Genomic DNA, 15,905 nt, shown 5'->3' with positions numbered 1-15,905 from the left:
CATTACCTTGTGTGGATAAATGCACAGGTAGTTTACTGCTCCATCAGGGACTCTGAAGGGCCAAGGGAAGCTACATTTAGATATATTACATCTATTCCTATTCCATGCGGCCACACCACTTCCAATAAGTTTATGTGTGACTGACCAAATAAATCGAGAACTTAATCTAAACTTACAGCACGTGGTTTCCTCCCACAGATTCATGACCCACATGAAACGCTGCAAGTACTGATCACAGCAAACGTCAATAAATATTAAACATGGTCTCTATATCCTTATACAGGTGTATCTACATAACAATGTAATGATTCAAGTGGCCATTTCTAATACTGGTATATGAAAATCTCTGATCACACCTAACAATTACCAAAAGTAATTGTAATATTAAATAGAATATTTTGTCATTATCTATAGGCTAGTAAAACGTATTGTCCTGAGTTAATACTTAAAGGAAGAGGAACTCGAGAAAGTATAAAAAATGACAGTGTGGCAGTGTACTGAAAATTAGAAACAACTTCATAATTCCTGGGAAGATTCTATTTCTGCTTCTGCCACTGACTTGCAGAAAAATGACTAAGTCACTTAGCTTTTGTACATATCATGTGGTAAAAGAGATAACATTTTTGAAGCGCTATTGAATATAAATGAGAATTAACATTAAACTATACTTTTGAATGTCCCTATTGTCTTTGTTTATTTGCAGCTATAGCATTCTATATTTATTAATTGCACCTCAGTTTCTCTCCAAACCTTATTAGAATCTCTTACGCATTTCTGATGTGAAACATGTTGCCAAGCAACAGCTTTTGCATAAACTTTAAAAGAACAAAAGGACAATTAAAGTCAAACTTCTTTTATTTGAATCAGCACCAATAACAAGAAAAGCATAGTGTGCTTTTATACTATACTTCCTTCTAGCCATTGTAATTCACAGGCTAACTCTAATATGTTGAAATCTTTTTACATTTATTCTCTTTCACACAGCTTTGTCTAGAATATCGATCTATCAAATAAAGCAACCTCTTTGTTTCATGATATTACCTAAATGAATTATAAAATGTCAACATGACAATCTCAAAAGCAAAAAAAAATCCTCATAGTGAAATAAAAGTCTGCCTAAAAGTGGGAAATAGCCCAGGAAAGTTTTTTTCTAAATGGTTACTAGCAAATTATGTGCCATCTATAAATCAAGTGACACTGAAATTGACAAATCACTATGGCCGTATCTCCTGCTATTATTCATCTTCAATTATCACTAAGTACTCGAAGCTATTATCAGTCCAGTAATACTAGGCAAATATTCGATAGTAATACTTGATAAAAGAACAAAGGATAAAATGTAAAGAATGTTTAGTCAAGCCCCTGAACTCAAATATTCACACATTACAAAATGTTTAATGCCAACTCAGTTTGCCTATATGGCATTTACATGTGGAAGAGAAAAATCAATCACAAAATTTAAAGTTTTTCAATTTAGTTAAGATTTTAATATTTTTATTCATGTGGTACTTTTTTCAAAGAATGGTGCACTCTTCTGAGTAGTGATAATGAATAATTAAAATTTATATATTTTAAATAAAGCTTAGGATGGGTAATTTCCATATCTAAAAGAATTCCTATATCTAAAAGCATCAATCAGCTAAAAAAAAATCAAATAATTCAGTCATGAGAGCCAAACTATAAGAAATAAAGCCTGTTCCAGTTATTTAATCTAGTATATTATTTAACTATTTTGCTTCTGTAAAGACATACAGATTTATTGAATGTGATCATCTACCCCAATCAACTTTCTCTATAGTTTTGGATTCTAGATTCAAAGAGGTTAAGCGATTTTCTCAGAGTAAACAGTTACACTGAAGAATATGTATGTTTTCTGAAATCTAATCCACTGTGCTAAATAACTGACATCAGATGATTCTATTAGAAAAAAATGAAAACAAATATTCTGAGTTCTACAAAAGTATATAAGGTCATGTACTCTCTAGATTATCAACTATTAGCAAAAAATCTACTATTTTTTGATGAACTGTAACACAAAGGAGGTCTTCTAGGTATGCTTTTAAATATCACTTAAAAACAACAACATTGCAAAATAGAGATTATTATTGCCATTTTAAGAGTAAAAAAACTGACGGTCAGAAAGAATAAGTGACTTTTTTAAGATCATTAAGTTAGTAAGTGGTAGACTTTGGATCCAAAGCCAAATCTGAGAAACCCATGCTCCTTTCATTTCAGCAGACTGTTCCTTTCTAAACCTGCCCAAACTCTTCCCCCTAAATCTCACTCCAGCTCTAAATATAAGCTGCCTCAAGAGGCAGATAGAAGAAAACGTGGACTAGATGAGCATGCAATAAAAGCATAAAGCAAGAGGAAATCAGAGGTACAAAAGTGAGTGAATAAACATTTACAGTAAAGTCAGCAAGAACCTAGACACAATATCAATAACTGGACTTTGACTTAGACAGATCATATCCATACTCACCTGCAACACGCATAACAATTCAGAGAGTACGAGAGACAAGGGCTAATAATGAGGACACCCTGGTTCATACAAACTTTTGGTCAGCAAACTTTGCATAAACGGCCATACAGTAAATAGGTTAGGTTTTACAGCTACATATGTCCTCCATTGCATATTCTCCTTGAATTTGTTTTTTCTCCAACCATTTAAAAATGTAAAACCATTCTTAGTTTGGGGATCATTAAAAAACAAAAAACAAGGGAGAGCTGGATTTGTCCTACTGGCCATAGTTTGGCAACTCTTGTTAAAGCCAAGCAAGAAAAAGCAGAGAGATCCAACCATCTCTAGCAAGTGAGCTATTATAAGGATCTCTGATAAAAAGGCAGCCAAATTTAATTTATTCAGACTTGAATAGTCTGTAATCATTCATATGAGAGCTATACTTACTTGTTTGCGTTCAAATATTGAGTAATTTTGCTTGTATTTTTATCTATATTTTGAAAACTGAACTAAAAAGTATTCATAAAAATACCTGCTTCCAAGGGAGCAGTGATAATCAACTTATCATTACATGAACAAAAGGACAGACCATCCACAACTGGAACTTTCTGCACTCATACCGATAAAGCATGTATGTATGTAAGATTACATATGTATACATATAATTACAGGAAAAACCATACACTATGTAAAATAAATGAAATTAAAGACAAGTTCAAAATAATCCCTGAGTATAGAAATTTAAAGTAAGTCTTATCACCTTATTCTTGCCGTATTCAATCACTCCCAAGGTGGATAGAAAAAAGGGAAAAAGGAAGAGAGGGAATCTGACAGCACAATAAAGGTAAATGATTTTTAAATATTGGACAATTTTTTTCTACCTGCAAATTTGCAGCCTTGCACATAGCAATCTAGAGATACTCTTGGAACATTAGAAACAGTAAAAAAACATTACTTAATTAATAATAATAATAAAAGAATTATTAGGGAAAAGAATGGGAGGGAGGGGAAAAAATTAGCTTTACATGAATTAGGAAACACTTCGTATTAAAGAATAGTACCTTAGGAATCCAGAAACCAAAGGCATCATCCATAGAAAGAGTATAAAACATTAGTCTTGTAATATCTATTAAATAAATGAAGGAAGTATCTGTTTGGCAATGCTACCTTCAAGCAATGTTTATTACTACTCCCGAAAGGATAATGTTTCAGAGCATCTGGTCATTATTTGCCCCTAAATCTTTGTACTAGGAACTAAGACTGAGCCACAATAAATGAGGCATGCTGTGATTGAAATGTTTAGTCTGAAATAGCGATGACAAATAAACAGGTTAGCATTGTTGATGTAAAAATGCCACCAACCTCAACTCAGGAACATTTAAAAACAGACAAGAAGCACTATTTAAAGCTTTTCATGTTTAATAAAAAAATTTTTTTTTTTACTATATCACTCCACACTTCTTAGAGTCAGACTGGGTCTTAAAATGGTTTTAGCACTTACCAACCATGTGGTCTAGGGCAAATCATTTAACTATTAAATGACGTAATATACGTAAAGTGTTGATATACAATGAGAACTTAACTCATTATTATTGAGCACAATAAAGCATGTAAGAAGGCAAAATGCCTGCTGCGGCGAGTTGGCACTGAATCGGCACTAATGTCCCCACTGCTCTCCATCTGACTACCAGTCAAGCGCTCGGGAAATCCCCACCCCCACCCCACCCCCGGGGGTGGGTAAGACCTGATTTGCTCTGACAAACAGAATACGGAAAGGAGATAGGAAGCAATTTCTGTAACTGTGTTGCAAAAAACTGCAACTTCATCTTGATAGCACATTCTCTCCCTTGCTACCTTTGCTGAAGTAAGCTACTAAGTTGTGAGCTGCCTATGGAAAGGCTACTTGGAAAGGAGCTAAGGGCAGGCTCCAGGAGACAGCAAGAAAGCTGGCGCCCTCAGTCCAACAACCGGCAAGGAAGTGAACTCTGCCAACCACCACATCATCTTGGAACTCTATCTTTCCCGACTTGAGCCTTGAGATGAAACCTAGGACCTAGCCAACATCTTCAGCAGCCTTGCGAGAGACCCCAAAACAGAGGTGCCAGCTAAGCTGTGCATGCACTCCCGATCCATAGAAACTGAGACAATAAGTGTATGACATTTTATACCACCAAGTTTGTGGTAATTTTTTACAAAGCAATAGATAACTAATACCCTGTTTGACAGACTATATATAATCAAACACGTTAGTTTTTAACTAGTTCTAAGGAACCTAAAATAAATAAGAATCAACCATCAAAATTGACTCCTTTTTTTTTTTTTTTTCCTTTTTCTCCCCAAAGCCCCCCCGGTACATAGTTGTATATTCTTCGTTGTGGGTCCTTCCAGTTGTGGCATGTGGGACACTGCCTCAGCGTGGTCTGACGAGCAGTGCCATGTCTGCGCCCAGGATTCGAACCAACAAAACACTGGGCCGCCTGCAGCGGAGCGCGCGAACTTAACCACTCGGCCACGGGGCTAGCCCAGTTGACTCCCTTTTTTACTCCACAATTTACCCAATGCTTTTCACTAAGCTTTGCAGTTTCCTTACTGTTTATAATATTGTCTACATTTTTTTTAGAAACTATAAAAAATTCTACTTAACTGTATTTGCTCTTCAAAATCATATAACTAGCTCCAGAAATCTTACACAAGTACTATTTTCCAAACATCGAAAGTTAATGTACTCTAATTTTCTCTGCTTGGTGGTGATTCTGACATTATATATAAATGTATTAATGTGAGTGAGGAAAGTGAGTATGACTCCTAACGAGAAAGCGTGATCTTACCCTATATTTCACATAGTTAGCTTTTTACTGAACCATCTTTGTTGGAAGTAGGGTGTGGGCAGCGCTTGGAAGGAAGAGGAAAAGGGATTTTTTTCTACAAGATGAATTCCAGCTGACCTTATAAATACGAAGAAATTTCTACAATCCACTCCTTCCCTTGCCCCAACTCTAAATACACAGACTTCCCTGTTTGCCATGAAAGACAACCTACAGGAAATTTTAAAGGAAACACCTCCATCCAAATCGCAGAGAGTACATCAGAATAGGAGGGTAGTCGATGGTAAATGTGTATTCTGCTGTTGTTGGATAGAGCATTCTATGAATGTCAATTAGGTCAAGTTGATTGATAAAACACTATTCAGGTCAACCATATCCTTATTGATTTTCTGCATGCTTGATCTACCTATTACTGAAAGAGGGGCATTGAAGGCTCTAGCTAAAATAGATTTATACATTTCTCCTTCCCTCACACATTTTGCCTCACGTATTCGATGCTCTGTTGGTAGGTGCACACATGTTAAGAATTAGTATGTCTTCTTGAAAAACTTACTCCTTTATCATTATACAATGACTCTTCTTTATCTTTGATAATTTTCCTTTTTCTGAAGTCTGCTCAATGGTAAATGGGGAGGAAAAGAATCTAACAGAAAAAGGGTGTCCTGTATGGCCTATAGACTAGTCTTCTGGACCCACACACACTACAAGAAAAATTTAATAGATAAAAAAGGATTCTGGCACCTTTTTTGTGACATAGCAGTTACTTTTACAGGCACCACAGCAACACAATTAAGCATTTGGATTAGAGGCAGAGCGCCTGGGTTTGAACTCCAGATCTACCATTCACAGTCACATACGTTTCAGCAAACTGTGCTTCACTGTCTACATCTATAAAATGGGAATAATGTAAGTACTTAATTGATAGGCCTGATGTTGGGATTGAGTTAATACATATAAAGTGCTTAAAACACGGCCTGGTATATATTAACATTTATTATTGTTTTGTTGTCTTGCTGCTAATATCGTTGTTGTTAGGATAATCAAGGTGCTAGGAGTAAAAGCAGAAGCTAAGATCTTGACTTGAATCATTTCCACTATGATTTAACACCCAGTCAATGAAATACCAGATAAAAACCTTAAGAAAAATGCCATGAAATTGAGTAATGGCTCTCAATAGGATTGTAAACTACTCATATCTCTACACTGGTGGAACTAGTTTTACAAAATATTTTTAAGACTATGAGGAAAGTGGATGGTTATATGTTAAATCCAAATTAATTAAGAGTTTGCTACTTTTCAAAAACTATTTTACTCTCTATCTTGTGTGTAAACCTGGATTTTCACATATTGAGTTTAAGTGGTGTTACACTTTTTAGTGCATATGAAAAGGCAGGTTACAATATTATATCACAGTGTATGTGTATCTGTGTATGTGTGTGTGTGTACATGTATAAAATATATACATAAAACTCTGAGTATGAAGAAGAAAATTAAGACAACATCATAAATGATGATGAAAACAGTATCACGTTCTCAATGTTCTATTTTCCTACTAAAGTTCTGCCCCCATAAAAGCTAGTAATGATAACAGTGTAGAAAAATATGTTTGGTCCTATGCTTCTGTGCCACATAACCAAACAAGTACAGTGGTTGAAAAATGAATTCTCCTGCCAAGTAAGATTGTTGCTGTCCCTCCAAATAAGACTACATTAATGCTATTTCCACACTTCTTCCTCTCCAAATCCATGATGACTGTGGGTCATCTGAAGTGAATGAAGGAATTTTTACTTTGTGCAACACATTTTCTGGCAATCGCTTCTATGTGGATAATTCCCAAAAGTATCTTTCTCTCTCATCCTGGCTTTTCCCTGGGTTTTGACTCACTTTCCAACTTTCTACTGCATCAGTTCAGCAAGCATATCAATCTCAATCTATTTAAATCTCATGTTGATCTTTTTCTCCTAATAGATTAACTATATCAATCAATGAAGCAGAGATTACTCTGATAATTGAAAACTTCCAATTTACCTAAACTCCTGCTTTCTTCCACCATCCAACTAGGAGTACAATGGGAGAGAAAGTTAAAAATGAATCAAAGGAAAACCTGAAGAACCAGGTCTTAAAAAGGGCAAGAACTAGAACAGTTCTAGGGATCAGGGTTTAGGAACTAATGGGAATCTCTGTATGGCAGCAACGTTAGCATAAATAAACTCCAACCATTTATCAATCCAGATAGAGTACTTTTTTGTTTGCTTGTTTGTGAGGAAGATTGGCCCTGAGTTAACATCTGTTGCCAATCTTCCGTTTTTTGCTTGAGGAAGACTGTCGCTGAGCTAACATCTGTGCCAATCTTCCGCTTGGTGGGATGCCGCCAGAGCGTGGCCTGACGAGCAGTGCTAGGTCATGCCTGGAATCCAAACCTGTGAACTTTGGGCCACTGAAGCAGAACACGTGAACTTAACCACTACACCACCAAGCCGGCCCGCTGAGGTAGAGTACTTTTGGTTCCATATAGAATGTAGTATGTAATGGCAGACTTGATAAAAATGGAGAATTTACAAAGGAATCTGAATTATCAAAAAGAATCGACTAGACATTCCAGAATCAAAATATGAGAAAATTACTAATTGGGTGTGTTTAACACCAGAATGAATGCAACAGAAGATAGGTTAAATAAATTGGAAGACAATTCAAAAGAAAATAAGCAAAATTAAGTGCAAAGAGAAATTAGATGGTGAAAGACACATAAAAGGCACATGAGACACCATAAAAGGAAGTTTGCTAATACATGTAACTAGAGTTCTAGAAAGAGAAAAGGGAAAGAATGGTCCAGAAACAGTATGTAAGGAAATAATGGCTGAAGATTTTCCAAAACCGATGTAAGATATCAAATCCCAGAATTAAAAAGCTCAGTGAATTTCAAGCTGACTAAAATCAAATAAAGCCATATCTAGGCACATCATGGTCAACTGTATAACACCAAAGACAAAAATTAAAATGCAAACATACCCAAAGAAAAATATATACTTCTCAACAGAAACTATGAAAGCCAGGAAACAATGGAATGACACATTTAAAGTCCCGTAAAAAATTACTGCTGAACTAAATTCTATGCTAGCAAAAATATCTCTCAGAAAATGAAAGTTAACAAAAAAGTTTTCAGACAACGAAAATCTAAAAGAGTTTACTGCCATCAAATCTGCACTACAAAAAATACTAGGATATTCTTAAGGCTAAAGGAAAATGATTCAACATGTAAAAATTAAACTGCAAGAAGGAATAAAGAACATTAGAAAGAATAAATATGTGGACAATTATATGGGAATATGACAATTTAAATTAAAATTATAGTAACATAATGTGTAGTTTATAAGATACATTCAGTTAAAATATATGACCAAAAGAGGCCAAAAGTGGATTGGGAGGGTCAAAGGATTAAGGAGGATAAAATTCTTGCATTGCTTTAGAAATGTTAAAAATATTAATTTGATAGATTGTAATAAAAAAGGATGTATTATATAATATCTAGGGTAACCACTGAAAGAATAAACAAAAATGTATAACAAACTCTATTATAAGTGAGAAAAACAGAATAACAATAAGAAAAAACATTTGATCTATCCAAAAGAAAGCAACAAAGAAAAAATAAGGATAAAAGAGAGATGGGACAAATAGGAAAAAAAATAGCAATGTGGTAGACTTAAACTCAGTGATTACATTAAATGTAAATGGGTAAAACAATTGAATAAAAAGACAGATTATCAGACTGGACAAAAAATTAAAAGATCCAACTCTAGTCTTACAAGAAATACTTTCAATATTTAAATATATTTAATAAGGACACAGAGGTTAAAATTAAAAAGACGGAAAAAATGTCACGTAAACACTAACCAAAAGAAAGTTGGTATAGCAGTATTAATACCAAATAAATTAGACTTTATAGCCAAAAAAAGTATTACTAGAGATAAATAAAGACATTTAATAATGATCAAAGGGTCAATTCAGAGAAAATAAAATAGTCCTAAATTTACAATCACCAAATGAAATAGCTTTCAGATATATAAAACAAAAGTTGATAGGGGTGAAAGGAAATAGATCTACAACCACTGTCGGAGATTCTAACATACCTTTCTCATTCACTGATAGAACAAGCAGATTAAAAAAATAAATAAATCTATATGAATTTAGAGAACATTAATAACACAATTAACCAATCTAACTTAAATTGACATATGTAGATGAGCACATTTAACAGCAGCAGAATACACATTTGTAAAACATTCACCAACATAGGTCATTTGCTGAGCCACTTAATAAATTTCAAAGAACTGAAATGATACAGAATGCAATTCCATCTGGTTGAAGAACAAACTAGAAGTCAAAACCAGAAAGATCATTTGAATAGCCCACTTAGAAAGTAAGCAACACCCTCCTAAATAACCTATATGTCAAAGAAAGAAATCACAACAGAAATTGAAAATATTTTTAATAGAATGACAATTAAAATAGAACATTATCAAAACTTGTGGGATGCAACTTAAAGCTGTGCTTAGAGACAAATTTAAAGCTCTCACGGTATGTATTAGAAAAGAAACAAGGTTTAAAATCAATGATACATAATTCATTCTGAAAAACCCTTAAAAAGAACAGCAAAAAACCCCAATAAGACTATAAGAAAGGAAATTATCAAACTAAGAGTAGAAAGCAATAAAATAGAAACAGACATAAAATAGGAGGAAAAGAACAACCACCAGAAATTGGTTCTTTGAAAAAGTAAATGAAATTGATAAACTCTTAGCAAGATAAAAGGAGAAAACACAAATAATGAATGGCATAAATGAAAAAGGTGGACATTACTACAGATATTACAGATATGGAGAAGAAATTAAAAAGGCATTACGAAGAACTTTATGCTAATACATTTGAAACTCTTGATAAAATGGATACATTCCTTCAAAAACAACCAACACTGACAAGAAAAATACAGAAAATCTGAACAGTCCAATTTCTATTAAAAAATTAAATTCAGAATTTAAAACGCTCCTACAGGTCCCCTTTCCCTCCCCAATCCAACCTCCATGGTCTCCCTCACAACCATCAAAAAAGACTACAGGCCCAGGTGGCTTCACTGGTGAAATTCTAACAAAGATTTAAAGTAAAATGAATACCAATTTTATACAAACCCTTCCAGAGAATAGAATTGGCCTGTATAACCTCAAAACCAAAACCCAACAGACATCATAAGAAGGAAAAATTACAGGTAAACAGGTCTTGTTAACACAGAAAAAAAATCCAAAATAAAACACAGACAAATTTAATCCAGCAATATATAAAAAGGTTAATATAAATTCCAGACAGATAGCATCTGATTGTCAGACTGGGAAGGCTAGGAATCTTCACTAAACATCTCACTGAGATATTCTCACATAGGGAAGGAATGTTTCCCTAAAGAAAAATAAGGTATTCTTGATAGCATAAGGAATAATTGATGCAGGATTGCAAAAATAAAAGCCATATATAATGGAAGGTCATATAGCTAGATGGCAAGCGCTCTATACATTCCAATCCATTGACTTGCTCTAGGAATATAAATACACTCTTTACATGAGAGATGAGTAGTCACAGAGAAGAGAGCCTATAGCAAATCTTCCAATCAACCAACAGGAACAAAGGAATCTCCACTTTCTAAATCAGCTTCTTAAAAAGAAGTTAAAATATGACCTGTGAAAAACCACATCAGTTTCCTTTCTACCCAAGTCAGTATTCAGTACCTCTATTGTCTGGGACAAGTTTTTCCACCAGAAGATGCACTTGGCTCTAATACATCTGGGAAGATTACTACATAGCTCAAAAAAACAGGTAATCATAAGTTAACCGTAATTTGTTGTGGTTTGTAAATTTATAATTTACAGCTAACATCTAGATTCCAGAAGAAACTTCTCCTGCTTTCCTGGACCAAACAAATAAAACAAGAAACCTTATTAATAGGCCACAAAGTCATATTTGAATTTGTTTAAGGTTTACTCTCAAATTAAATGGACCTTGGGGCCAGCCAGGTGGCATAGTGGTTAAGTTCACGTGCTCCACTTCAGTGGCCTGGGCTTCACAGGTTTGGGTCCCAGGCACAGATCTACACACCGCTCATCAGGCCACGCTGTTGTGGCATCCCACATAGAAAATAGAGGAAGATTGGCACAGATGTTAGCTCAGAGACAATCTTCCTCAAGCAAAAAAGAGGAAGATTGGCAACAGTTGTTAGCTCAGGGCCAATCTTCCTTACCAAAAAATAAATAAAATAAAATAAAATAAAATAAAATAAATGGACCTAGAATAACAAGGATTTAAGTTAAGAGGAAAGCTGTCAATTAAACCTCTTTAGATTTTACAAGTTCTGACATTTGTCCAACTTGAGGCTCACTGCTCAAGGAGTTTTTGAACAAGTCTCAATACTTTTCCAGGTGTTTTCTGCTAAATTTCAACTCTAAGAAGCAAAGTAGCAGGTTCAAATCCCAAGAAGTAAACATTCTGTGAACTGAGCAATTTCACATTACTAAAGGCTGAGACAAAACAAACATGAAGCACGGAAAGGCATTCCTGTAGGGTGGCAGACTGAGAAAGTGAAGATTTCTAAGTTTTTAGAAGCCTACATGGAAACCTAATGGGCTGGCAATTAACAAGTAAAAAAGGGATGTCTGGGGAAAGCCAAATAAAAGTATACAGGAAACATGGGAAAATAAGCACATGTTCCTTGGTACCAAAGCAAAAAGATTCAATCATTCATTTAATCTGGGTCAGCATCACCTCCTGTCTAGATTAATACTGTGTTTCTCAGCTAATCTCACTGCAGTCAGGCACATGTCCCAAATCCATTTGAAAATTTAAATCTTCCTCAATCATTTTCACTGTGTCATTCCTCTGCTGAAAACCCAATTATTTACCAACCAAGTCTAAACTAAACTCTGACTATTCAAGACCACCATGATTTGACCTAATCTAATCTATTCAACATTACTTCTAAAGATGAGAATGGTAGGTTAAATATGGCTACATATTCTTTGCAGTTCCTTTGGACTGTCCCTTTGACTTGCATAGACTAACAGAATGTGGCAGAAGTGACACTGCAACTTCTGATGCTTGGCCTCAATAGGACTTACAGTTTCTGCTCTTGCCCTCTTGGGACACTACTATATAAAAAACCTGGGCTATCCTGCTGGGGAAGTCACATAGAAGGAAACCAGCTGATATCCCCAGCTAATCACCAAATATGTGAGTGAGGTCATGTGGACTGACCAACCACGGTGGAACCACCAGATGACTACTACAGCCACATGAGCGACCCCAGATATAACCAGAAAAACAGCCCAGCTGAGAACAACCCAAACCGAAAAATCAAGAGCAAATAAATATTTGTTGTTTTAAGCCACTATGTTTTCATTTTAAATTATATATATGCATATATATATAACTTTATGCTGTATATAAAACCACGATTTTTAAAAAAGAATTCAATAAGGAAACAACCCAATTTTTAAAAACAGGCATCAAATTTGAATAGACACTTCATCAAAGAAGATATATGAAAGGCAAATAAGCACATGAAAAAAAAAGTTCAACATCCTATCTATTAAAACAGCTGAAATAAAAATAACTGACAATAGCAAGGAACAACTCACATTAAAAGCAAGAATGAGAGCAACTGGAACTCTCAAGCATTGCACAATGGTACAGGTAATCTGGAAAACATTTGAGCAGCTTCTGATAAAGTTAAATATGCAATTAACATATAACCCAGCAATCCTATTTACCCAAGAGAAATAAAAAGTTACATTCATACAAAAACTTACAGGGCAAATGTTTATAAGAGCTTTGTTCATAATTGCCAAAAAATGCAAACAGCCCTAACATCCTTCAACTGGTAAATGCATTGAAAAAAAAACAAAACGCTATGCTATGTCCATACTGTGGAATATTACTTACCATTAAAAAATAATTTTTTTAAAAAATGAACTATGAATACATACAGCAACATTGATGAATCTGAAGAACATCATGCTAAATGAAAAAAGCCGGACTCAAAAGGCTACACACTGCCTGATTCTATTTATATGGCATTTGGGGACAGGAAAAAATACACGACAGAAAACAGATCAGTGGGTGCCAGGGACCGAAGGTGGGGATTAGAACCTGACTAGAAAAGGGCAGAACAGAATTCTGTGGGGAGGTAGAATTGTTCTATAATTTGCGGTGGTGGTTACATGACTGTAAACATTTGCCAAAATTCATAGACCTATATGCTAAAAGGAGTGAATTTTACCGTTTGAAAATTATTCATTGATAAGTCAGAATTCAACACTCATACACACACAAACACAGAGAGACACACACAGAGCAACCTCCCAAACACTGTATTCAAACATTTGCATCCCTCAGAGTAAAGATTTTTAAATTATTTTCTTAAATTTGTAGTACTATCAACAAAACTAGCAAAATGTAGCTAGAAGGCTGGTTAACCGCTTTTAAAACTATTGTCCTGAATCTTAAAAATTGTAGTTTCAGGCTTCTGGGTTGCTTTCCAATTCCAATCCATATGCGTTATCTCAAAGAAATGACATAGTTTTACAGACATCTGAATTAATCCTTTATAGTCTGACTTATGAACAAAAGACATAGCAAATTGAGTACAAAATATTGCAAGAAGGGGTAAAAAAACACCAATGCCAGTAGCACTTCCACCGCTCTTCCTTTCATGCCAGGGGCTCTAAAACGAAATCCCTCTGGATCAAATATAAACGGCCCTACAGTCAAGTTGATGGAAGGGCCTGAGGACATTTTCTTACCTAATGGGTAAGATAATTATTTATTTTCCTGAAATCATATCTCTCTATATAAAAATAGGCTCATTTGCTCAGTCCGTGTTTTCAGATTGTACTTATGGTACTACAACATTTTTTTTGGTCTTACAACTATTAACTGTTCCAGCTCTTAGAAGTGGTCTCTACATTTGAATGTAGTAGTTGAGGACTTAATTTTAACACGAAAGAATATAAAGAAAGTGACTTAAAAGATCCAAAGACTATTTTGCAGAAGAACAACCCATATGAAAGGCAAGCACTCCTTCATGCAATAAAAACAAGATACTTGGCAGTCTGAAATATGCCAACTGAAGTATGAGTAACGAAGTTGGAGTTAGGATAAAAGTAAACAATTATTTATAAGCCTAAACTGTTAAGAGGCAAATTCTTTTTCAAGGAGCAAAATTCCCATGATGTAGAACAAGATTTTACTATGATCAAAGCATATTCCAAAATCACCTAGAACAACAGCTACTCTTGGTGATCTCCTACATGAGACTTTCAGTTGAGCTTTTCTAATCATTGACCTCCCTGGTTTCTATTCAGAGGCAACATGGCTCATCAGAGCCAAGCCTTTGAAGTCATACTGCCAGGATTCAAAGTAAACTCCACCACTTATGAAAAATGTGACCTTGGGAGAATTAAATTACTTAATATCCCTTTAATTCCTCATTTATAAAATGATTATAAAAACAGCACTAGCATCTCATAAAGAAGCTGTAGAATTCAATGAGATGATCCATGTAAAGTCCTCAGCATAGTACCTTAATAATATGATAAACTCTCCATAACAATAGCTGTTATTACTAACCTCTAGATTATCAATCTTTGGTTCCCATAATGAATGATTAAAACTCTACTGAAAGATCACCCTGTCCATGACCCCTCCGGCTCTCCCCTACACAGAAATAAAATGATATACAAATTCAAGAAGCTACCTGTCCACTCTCTAATCCCTGACTACTTTGTATCTTGCTGAATGATACTACTATGACAAATGACAGGGATGATAGTTCATTCATTGTTGTAAACTCTTAACACCTAGCACTGTCTTCCACAGAACATAAAAAGACCAAAAATAATATTGTGATGAAGAAAAAATGTATGGAACTAGACAAAGGGAAAGAACTGAGTACTAAAGAAAGAGTGAAGGGCAGTGGGGGCAAGGAGGTGGGAGAATGGGAGGACCACGGAAGTCCTCTCCAAAGCCTTGAGGGTGCAGGACACTGCCAACTACATTTCTCCTTCAGAGAAGGCTTTGCAGCTTCCACAACGTAGCTCTCTTCCCCTCTCCTTCCCCATCTACTCTGAAGGCTCTATGTACAGCAAGATATTTCCACTTTCCACTCTTCAACTTGTTTCTCAAAAAAGAAATGAGTTTTTTGCTCTTTTCTCTACACTACTTCCCTTAGGGTCAATTACCACCTCTAGAGTAATGACTCTCAACTTTTCATCTTCTCAAATCTTTAACGTCTATCTTGAGAGACAGCAAGCACTAAATACAGGATCACCTTCATATGCAAAGTAGAGAAATTAGAAGATACCAGATAACTTTTAAACTCAATAACTTTGAAAACAAATATAGAGATTATCTATGCAACACTATGTTCACTTGCTCCTTGAAAATATAAGACCTTGTGTTCACAAACAGTTGACATCTTCTAACAGATACAAGTCACATTTTTTAAGACTAGAAGTAACACTGACGATAATCCTCTGAATTCCAGATTCAGTTGTTTTATTTAAAGATGAATTTTTGTTTTTTTA

General features: G+C 34.9%; 1 protein-coding gene across 5 annotated transcripts in view; it reads right to left on the bottom strand.

The window, feature by feature from the left end:
- FUT8 (fucosyltransferase 8) overlaps window positions 1–15,905 on the bottom strand; it is a 277,408-nt gene that overhangs the window by 134,741 nt on the left and 126,762 nt on the right. The window lies entirely within an intron of this gene.

Source organism: Equus caballus, chromosome 24 (genome assembly GCF_041296265.1).
Source record: "Equus caballus isolate H_3958 breed thoroughbred chromosome 24, TB-T2T, whole genome shotgun sequence".
NCBI lineage: Eukaryota > Metazoa > Chordata > Mammalia > Perissodactyla > Equidae > Equus > Equus caballus.
The sequence above is the reverse complement of the archived record's forward strand: the minus strand, read 5'-3'. Positions and strand labels throughout refer to the sequence as shown.